This window comes from Dipteris shenzhenensis, chromosome 33, assembly GCF_047967505.1.
Source record: "Dipteris shenzhenensis isolate YYH24624 ecotype China chromosome 33, Dip_SZ_1.0, whole genome shotgun sequence".
NCBI classification, from domain to species: Eukaryota; Viridiplantae; Streptophyta; class Polypodiopsida; order Gleicheniales; family Dipteridaceae; genus Dipteris; species Dipteris shenzhenensis.
In genome coordinates, this window is record NC_141628.1 from 10829532 (window position 1) to 10840347 (window position 10816).

The window sequence follows — 10816 nt, forward strand, 5'->3', positions numbered from 1 at the left end:
TTTGCTCATTGGTTTCTGTCCTCTCCTCCTCCTCCTCCTCCTCCTCCTCCTCCTCCTCCTCCTCCTCCTTTTCCTCCTCCTGCCTCCTCTTTCTTCTCTCTTTGATCATTGCATTGTATACATCGGGAGGGATTGGGAGCTTTGTTCTGGAATCAACCGGTCTTCCAGTCTGCTTTGTTTTTGCCATGTCAGTGATGGTGGGGCTATGGGAAATAAGACTGTAGGAAGGAATATACTAGTATGAGAGAGTACTGGTGGTATTGAGAAAATGAAGGTATTTGCATATATATAGGGGTACATTTATTTTGTGCATCATTATTAGTTAGGCCCCTTCCCACTTTACCCCCCCTCAACCCCTCCTCCCCCCCTATTTGTCATCGTCCCCTTGGGGGTTAACCTCACAAAATTTTAGTGTGCCACATGCATTGTAAAGAAGGGATATTTATCAAAAAAATTACTTAGTTCATTAAACATTAGGTTTTTTCATTCAACTTTAGGAAAAAATTACTTAAAGAAGAGGGGTGTTTGTTTTGGGGAAAAAAACTTATTTAAGGGGATTTTGAAATTCCCCTTGAACTCCCATGAGGTCACTCCCCCAACCTTTTCTCATCGCCCACCCTTGTTGGGTCCACAAGTACAAAATTTAACGTTTTTTTTAAAAAAAAGAGCCAATTAATCACTTGTCCACAAGAAATATTGAAGTGTGATTTTAATTAACATCAAGTACACTTGGTTTAGCAATCCATTGCTTTCCAACATGACTTCTGGTTGCTATCCAACTTCTATGTTTTTGGGAAGCTTGCGAAGATATCCATGAATGCATTCTTTTACTCGTTTGAGTTCAACGAACTGCTTGGGCTAACTCCATTTGCAAAGCTTTATTCCTTGCATAGGAGGACCCGACTATACCACGATAGAACCTCTCGAACATCTCATGAAGAGCATTACTTCCATTAATCCCCCCTCCATGTCATGTACTCTTGAAATAAGCACCTCGAGCTCTATAATGAGACTTTTCCATCCCTTGGGCACTCCAAGCATTCAAGGAACCATATTGGCGAAGAAACCATGGACAAAACCATGGACCATGAGCATAAAAAATGTGCTGCATACATAGAAAAAACACATGAGGTAAACAAGAATAAATTGATTGCAATTATAATTTTGAAAATAGCAAAGACCAAACACACCGTGTAGTGAGTAATGTGTGATTCACCCCATCCATCTACCATGGCTTCAATGAACTCTTTCACGATGACTTTATATAGTTGCACATCATCATCATCTATGGAAGGCTTCCTCAAGATCTTTACTAGATTATCCAATTCTTTCCAAACACATATTCTCAAGGTTCTGACATGAGTATCAGCTGCCAAATTAGTGGTGCAATCACATAACTTTTTCCAATAATTCCAATGCAGATTTAATCGATATTTTCCATGATTGGACAAAAACCTTCGTGCCTTAGAGCCTCCCATGGACACTTTATTTGGAAGATTTCTTGATTTCCTGACAATTGTGCATCTTTGATTAGCTTTACATTCCCCCCATGTAGACCCATGCTTGAGAGTAAAGCTTCAACCCTTGCTATACATGATGCTGCTCTCTCCTCCAATTGCATGTTCCATGCATATACAATGTGCAAGTAAAGCAATTTATCAATGAGCCGCATCTCCGCATGTAACACATAGAAATGCACTCTTTGTAATGGAATGTTTAAAATTGGATCCCAATTTTTATTAATCAGATCTCTGTTGGGTGCAGCATCCTGATTGCAGCTCATTACTCCATTGCTCCAATACATCCGTTTGTTAGCCTCATCATCTATGATGTCATTCATTACATCTGTAGCATTCCCAAAGTATTTTCCTCCTTTTATTTTCTTTTTCCCTCTATGTATTCCTATGTTACTACCTCGAGGTTGGTGTAAATGCATACAATAAAGACACGGATGTGTCGCATTTGCACTCAATTCCGTTCCAAACATACACTTCAATGTCTTAAGATCTCCTGCCATGTGCCATTCAACTTTAAATGATCCGAACCCTTCAACTTGACGCAACTCTCCTTTCATTTGCACATCTATGACACTTGGAATTGGAGATCTATCAAATACCCATTTCAAGAATGAGTGTGTCTCTTTAGGAAGTTCAAACACGGCAAGCCACCAAATGTGCTTTTTCGATTGCACACTAAAATCTTCCCTAATTTCCTTATCTTTGGCATGTCCAAGGGCTTTATTCATCAAAGTAATACTAACCCTCTCCAACTTGTGGCCTTTTACAACCTCACACTCATCCAATTTGATAACGAATACTAACTTTCCTTCACAATCTGAAAGATTAAAAGATTTACATGATTAGAAACGATTTCAATAAAAATTCCAGCTCTCTAAATAATATAATTTTAACCTACCCCATGCTTTCATGTTGTAAAACTCCACCATTGTAGCTTGGACCCTATGCAGATCCAAAAAAACATTATTATGCTCTGTGTACTCAAAGGTTCTTGGTCCTTGCTTTGCCCCTTTAGTAGTTGGTCCTCCTTTCTTTCTGCTATGTTAGACATTTGTCTTGTTTGTGCCTTCCAACGTCATGCTTTCTGAGATGTGTATAAATCCACCCAACAAATCTTGAACAACAGAATTTGTTTCTTTCGTTGCATTTCTAACATATACTAGTCCCGGCAATAGAGGATTCTTAATGCCTTGACCTCGAAGTGCATTTACAAAGACATTATACATAGCTAAGTACCCTTGCCGACTAATGCCAGCAGCATCACATGCATGGACAACTTCCGATGGATCTATAAGATTCTCTAAATCAATTGCAACCTCTTGTAATATTGCATGTCACAATGCATGTCGACGAGGGTCCCTAACAATAGAAATGAATTCTTTCTTCTTAACTACACTCTTTATGGCACAAAGTTTGTTAGAGGAATTTCTTCCAATAACCTCATCCATAAAAATTTTGCAAAAATCATTGCAGAGTTTTACTCGAAGAAAAAACATGAAGAAGAAAGGGATTGTTGTGGAAAGGCAATAGCCAATGCCCTGGTCCATATGACCAAGATGGCTAGTGGTCCAGAAGCAAATGCCGATCTAGCCCAACCTAAAGGGAGAGAACATATAGAACTATGTATAGTATTTGCCGACATGTGCTCTCACACAGTGCACTTTCCATTGCCAAGGCTAACCTTGCATGAACCGGTGGGCAAGGGAGGAGAAAGAAAAATTTTCCGAATACAGGTTGTGGGTGTCCCAGGCCTTAGGCCAACATCGTGGTACATTGGCAAGAGGAGTAACAGAGGCGATGCTCACGCTCATCTAGCACCATGGATGTTTATCTATACTTATATATTAATATAAAATCTCGGTGAAAGTTTTTGAGCTAGTTTTTTGAGTTTCAAAGTATTGCGAGGACATAGTACATTTTTATATATTTTCTTTTGAATTTTGAAGTAATAGATGTAAATCTTGGTCACATCAAAGTTTCAAATCCTGACGAATGTTTTAAAAGTTTATGTTTAGGGCATATGAACTTTCAATACCAATAGAAAAGTTTCGCTTCCTAATGAAACTAACTTCAAAAAATCATCCATGTCTAGCACTAAAGAATGAGCTAGCGATGACAGTGGTCCATAGAGCTGTATGTTGGGTATTGGGGTAACTCACACATCCAAGAGCTTTGGGTCGTCACTCTGTTCTTCAATGGTGGAAGTGTGCACGATATGCTTTTGTGTCTCCCACAATGGTGCTAAACATATGGGAGATAGGTTAAGACCATACATTTGAGATAAGAACCTAGCATTGACTTGAACTCTCCACTCACCAAGTTGCAAGCAAGGTTATTATGTCCCCATGCTTTTTCCATTGTTGTTGCTACTACTATTGCCACTGGTTTGAGAGCTATCCAAGAATAGAGATATGCGCACACCGATGTACCGGCAACTAATTACATGTTGAACTTCACACAGGATGATGAGTCTGTCCGACTAGGGACTACTGATTGGGGAAGAAGCCTCCATTGGACCAAAAGCAGGTATCTACAAGACCTGACATATGCTCCTCCAAAGGCATTTCCATGGTTAGTACCAGAGTTGTATGCCAGTACAAATACACGTACAAATGCCAGGGGTGCATGGGCACTAGAATCACATTGTTTTGCTGTTGGTTGGCTATTTAGAGAAATTGCCAACTTTCTCATAGATGTTGTAGGATCTCTTAGTGACAACTCAATGAAAGAAGACATTGCAATCAAACTCTTGGTTGATTGTGAGAACTCACTATGCAGGATTGATCCAAAGGAGCGAGCTACCATGGAAGTAATTTTGACAAAAATGCATAGTTTCAATGTAAACGAGGATGTGGCAATGTGACCCATTGAGGAAACGAAAACATGTTAAACATAGGCTACATCTTTTTTTATCTTGACTCATATGACCGCAATTTGGATTGCCAAATTTTTAGTGTAATGCAATTGTACATATGGATTTAAAAATGTTCCTATAACATGTATCTTCAACTCAATTGTAACAATTTGCAAGAGTTTGCAAGCAGTGTTTTTTCAATTTAATCGATCATGGTATCCAACCTTAGCACTATATTAGGGAATTCTCCCTAGATCCACTTTCAAAGAAGGGCTTAACATTTGACCACATGGTCAAATCTTAATACCTTATTTGAAAGTGGGACTTGGGAGATTCCCAAATTATCTAATATAGTGTTTTCATCCCTTTTGGAACAAATCAAGTCAAGTTATGCCTACATAGATCACTGTGCCTCCTCCTTTTGTTAACCCTCATCAAAAGTTGATACTCTCTTCCTTTCAATGGTAGCTTCACCACACCAAGAGCCACCTACAACTTGCTTCAAAAATGGTACAATTGAATGATGATGAGCTTTGTATCTTATTTTGAGTTTATGGCTCACATCTCCACTTTGGTGTCCATGATATGATCTCTTTGCGACTTCTGCATCATGCTTCAGGATTCATTTTGTAGTTTCTCGAATTGTGCCTTTCCTCTCAAAACTTAGTCTTCCACTTGTCTGTGTGATTATATTGTAGTTGGGCCTCTTTTTGGAGCAATTGAGTCAATCCACTTGTCACTATGAAGTACTTTCTTGTTTTCTAAACATACCCCTTGAGAGAACTTCATCTATCTATTCTCTATTATAGGTAGCACACAAACCTAGTAGTGAGTGCTATTGGATCTAAGACTATAGTAGCTCCTCTCTTATCCCACCATCAATCTTTGATCCCCATGGATTCTTCGACCTCTCTCAATAGGTGCATTTTCTCTTTGAGTGTATAATCGTGTTGCTCATCATTTGAGTTCTAATCATCCTCCTCTCCTAAAGTTGGTTGACCTAATCTTTGTCTCATGAGGGAGGAGGATTCTACAGGGATACCAAGATCTCTATTGGAAGCAATGAGTCTTGATCATCCACTAGGTCCTATGACTAGGGTTGAGATGGTGGAGGCACTAGGACTTCCTCTTGTTCAAAAGGAGGAGGTGAAAATGAGTAATACCATGTCGATGTTGGCCTTAACAATGTTGAGCCTAGTAAAGGCTCATCTTTATTCTGGTAGCATGATCTATGTGCCAAGTTGAGTGATCATCATCTTGGGCTTATTCAATTGTTGTTCTCTCATGACATCTTTCAAAAGTTCTTGGGGTATATGTATTTTGGTTCTTTGATCTTGTTATCTCATAGCCTCTACTTGATCTCTACAACCTAGAGAATGTTGATGGAACCCACATGTAAGATTCAATGATGGAACCCCAAGATGAGTGTCCTTGGTCTTGATTGTGATGACTTTGGATCCCCAATCATGAAGAACTTTCACACTTTTTATCCATGGATGGTCTACCCAATAGCAAGGGGTAGGAATTCTCCTCCATGGTGATGACGATGGTGCTGACTATGTAGTTGATTCCCTTGTTTGTAATGACCATATTAGAGAGCTTGCTCCAACTCTCGTTTGCCATTCTCATCTAAAAAGAAGATGGATTTTGTCTTCAACTAAGGTCTCAGAGCTAATGTCTCAGAGCTAATTTTGAATGCTAACCCACCATCCATGATGACCCTTGAGATGTTTTTCTTCTTTACCTTGATTGTGCTGATGGGTGCCGCCTGTGTTGAGGAACAATCTCAACATCACGTGTTCGATATTGTACAAAGCATAAGACATAGAGTGCTATAAAGGAAAGGGTTGGAAACCCTAACCCTAACCCCAAAGGGATTTATATATATTCATCATTTTCAACTAAATCTAGTGTACAATTAATCATTTGTGGTGTGCTCTCTAGCTATGCCCTCTCTCCTCATCTCCACTCTTCTCCTCCCCTCTCTCCATATTTGTTGACAATATCAGAGATCCCTTGCCTTCTATTGAGGCATTGCGGTTCATATGAGAGTGTGTGAAAGATTCAAAGTTATTGAGTGAGATTTTGTAAGTTTATTTCTTCTCATCCATAAGAGAACATTCTTGTTCATTGATAAAATTTCCGTTCATCCATTTTATGAGAGATTCATTTTTTGTGAGAAGAGTTCAATTGATTGATTGATTGAGAGAGAGAGAGTTCTCCTTGAGAGATTGGGTTTATTAGGACATCTAAGAGAGTTTAGAGAGGTTCATCTCTATTTCTAAGAGACAGAGCTTTCATTTGTTCTACTTCTCTTTCGAGAGTAGGAGAGTCTATTTATGGTGAGAAATCCCATTCTATGCCTTCTATTCTCTTCAATTCATCGCACTAGTGTCCTACATCAACCTCCTGATAGAGCCCAAAGTAAGGCAAGGGCTCAGCTGCATAGTGCAGACTCCCATCACAACTAAGGCCCATGACGACACCTCTACATTAAAGCTCCGCAGCAATGCCAGCGACTAATGTGACTCAAGCAGCCCATGCAATAAGTGACCTTGTAGCTTCACCGTTAATTGCAACACCTCCATGGCAACAACCAATTGGATCCACAGAGACGACATGCTCAGCACCACGCTACAGGATAATGGTGGCAGCACCGACCAGCTCCACTGCAGATCCAACAACTAGTACCTACTTGACCGTCAGACTCACGACCACCTCAACACCTCATAGCCAACTGAAATGGCAAGGCTACAATGACACACTCTCTCAGCAAAAACATACAACTGAAGTTAAGAGGGTTCGCTTCACTGCGGATCAAGTTGCAAGAAAGATACAGAAAGTTAGTGCGAATGACAATAGTATCAGTGAAATGTTTGGTGCTTTTGTCGAGGCGGTCAGAGTTGGGAGACCCAAAAGTCAATTTTATGGAACTTGCATGCCTTGAGCATGACTCGCAGCGTATCAATCTTAAAAAACGAGAGAATTTTTAGGCTAGTGATGGTGCTTCACGTAAGGTCATGCATGTTCGGGTGGATATTCGTCCGGAGGCTTTATGTCATGAGTACTCCCGTCTTCTCAATTGTGGTGTGTTCATCCCTCGCCCTCCTCCAAGCCTGCAAGCCTCTCCTCCTCTACTTGAGATCCAGTCTGCAAGTCTGGAAATTGTCCCCTTGAAGCAGTGCATTATTGATAGCACACAAAAAAGCATGCTGCCGCCAACGATACTGTCGCCTGTCGCATATCCTCCCAAATCGAAGCCCTTTGACGCAAAATCAATTGTTTCACCTTGAAAGAGGCACTGAACAATGATCCACCTTCCTTGTTTATCATTTAAGGCAACAGCTGGTTGAAGAACATGTTTGACCAAGAAAAGAACACTCCAAAAAGGGTGTTCTCCCGCATAAAAGATGCCATAACCAGCATAATGACCTATCCCGCCAGCACAGAGGTGTTGATTATGATCTCGAATGGACACTATATCAAGCTGCAACTCATTTCTATAAGCCCATACAAACTTCCATTTGCGATGAGCATCACACAATCCATGTACATTGAAAGTCAAGCACTTGATTTGTTGAAGCATATTTACAGATTTTATACAGCTATTTACAGCTGAAAGATCCAATGCATCAAGTCGTCATATCCACCTTAGGGTCTGGACCTCTTCCCTGAGGTGACCCAAGAGTCTTTTATGGGAAGAAAAGACCAGCCACTTCTTCTTCTGGGAAGAGAGTACAAGTGGCTGTGATACTAGCACAATAGTCCCAACTCTTGAATTTTCAACGAGTGTATGACCAGTAGAAGAACCACTGTTCCATGTACGAGGAGGTAAGGGTCTCTTGACTAAGACAATTTTCCTCGGTGTCTGCCAACTTTCAGTGGCATTCTTTTCCTTCCCCTTAGGTGAAGCCACAGAAGGCATTGAGGCAGAGGCATTACCATTGATCATAACAAGATCCTTCCCCTTGTCTATTGCTAGATTTGCAAGCTCATTACCTTTATTTTTAATACCAGAAGGCCCAGGGGCATCTTTGCTTTGCACTATAGAAGGCATGGAATCCAAAGGCACTTTGTGCAGAACCAGGGGACATTGCGAAGCCATATGCCCAAACTTTTTACATTCAAAGCATCCTCCTGCAAAAAACCCCATTTCATCTTATAAAAGGCGCTATCCCATGGCCACATTATTAATTGTGACAAAATAAGAATCTGGAGTAGGCTGATCCGTGTCCCAAAAAATGCAAAACCTATTGGAATTTCCATTCGGGCGAGGTGAACAAACCACTTCTCCCAAAGATGCAATAATTTTGGGCAAAAGAGAAGCCAAACATTGGGGGAAATCAACTACTTCAACTCAAACTGGGCAACTATGTCTAATCAATAACAGTAGAAGGAGGATCTTTCCAATCCTTCCGTGTATCTTCAAAGCCTTCATGCATAACATCAAAAACAAGATGTGCCTCATGAGAAGTGTAAATAGGGTCATCCTAACCTGCAACCTGCTTTTGTTTTTTACTGAAAGTCTTGTCAAAAGCATAATCATCCATTGGACCTGAGAGAAGTGGAGAACCACAAGGAAAGGGATAAAGCAAAGGCAAAGCCCAGAGAGGAGAAAGGTATACACGAAAGGTATTGAAAGAAAAGAAAGGCTGGAACAAAGAAAAAGAGCAGAGAATGAACAAAAGGCAAAGAGGCAAAAAAAGGAGAGCACTCCAAGAAACGACGAACAACAGGTACAGAAAACGGAGAGCTGAAAAAACAAGGAGTTGCTGGGGTAGAAGAACTTGCAAAAGGGTCACGGGACTCCAGACGGCCACTAAGGAGACGGGACTCCAGACGGCCACCAAGGAGATGGCAGGAATTGAAACAGCTCTTCAGAGATGGCGTGGGATCTGCAAAACAGGTGCAGGACCCTAGAAGACAGCCGTCCAAAGACCGAAGTCAGGGCTGCAGGAAAGGCACGAGACCTAGGGCGGGGCTCCAGAGGGTGCACGAAACCCTAAACAGGCCTACGACAGCCAAAAAATGCCATACCAGCAGCTCGACCAGCCTGTAGAGAGAGCGCTATTAACGTCTTCGAGAGGCCTGACGGGCCTATGAGACAAAGTACAAATAAAAAAAGAGTAGCTACTACATCTGCTACTCAATAAAAAAAGAGTAGCTACTACATCTCTGAGTAGCAGAGAGTCCAGGAGTGCACATGGCATCTCAGCTCGAAGTTATAGCACACAAGTCTTCCCATGAATTGGCCTTCATTACATAAGTTTAAGATTGAGAGTCCTTGGGTTTGGATTTGAAATCCTTATTTAAAGCTTGCCCATCTTGCCCATTTTTGTACGCTTCCCTCACTTTGGTGAGTTTAGAATTCCTTTGTTTGAGCTGAATTGGAGTGAGCTCCTCAGATATCCAAGTCTTTGTACCCCTCAATTTATGTGTTTGTCTAACGATCTTAGCTCTTACTGCCCTCCCTCTGAAGTAGACATGTGCTTGTGTGTCGTTTTGATTGAAATTGTATATATCATCCTCGTCCCATTTAATATGTGGTATTTTTGTCTTCTAAGGATTTTTACTCGTCATCATGAAGGAACTCCTCTTTCAACCCCTCAATGCCTAAAATCATTCTACTATGCATTTGGATTCTTGCTCTTTTACTTCCATATAGAGATTAGCTTTATCTACTTTTTATAACATCAACAATCGCCTCTCCTTTGATAGAACTTACTTGATTAGTGATCATTTCCTTAACTCTGGAGACAAGCTGTGGTACTGTGGAGATCTGCTGCATTTGTGTAATACTTCTGCGATAAATTCCTATTTTCCACTGCTCTCCATGTCTTGTACCTCCCTTCCAAGAGCTGCAAGTTGAAGCTTGAGCTCTCGTACTTCTTGTTGCAAGTAATAAATATGCTCCTACAGGTCTGAGATGATCCTCTCCTTCAAATACATCTTTGCCTAGGGAGAGAGAGAGAGAGAAATAATATTTTTAATGTTCAACTAAAATATAATTCCATGGGCCTTATGTGTGATGTCATACTTGAAGTGACTTCATAAGGGGAAAATCCCAAATCAGGATGTCCATTGAACTAAGAAATATTTTAGAGATGAGGTAATTATTCAATTCACTTAAATCTTTATCATTATCAAAATGGAACGTATATATTGGGCTAGTATGGCATGATATCCTAGATGGTGGAAGCTCTAGTGAAATTCTCATCAATATTTACAAATATGTTTTTGAGGATGGCATGAGAAACCAATAGACAATCTTAAATGGTCGTTGTTCCAATTTAGGAATTACAAATGCACTTGGGAAAAACATAGCATTTAGAACTCGGAAAAAACATTGCAAACATTAAAATATGCTACAAGTTTATTACCTTCGATTGAAAGTGTTCATTTAGGAGCGTGAGGTTAAGTGTTAGGAACCCCATGGGAACCATAT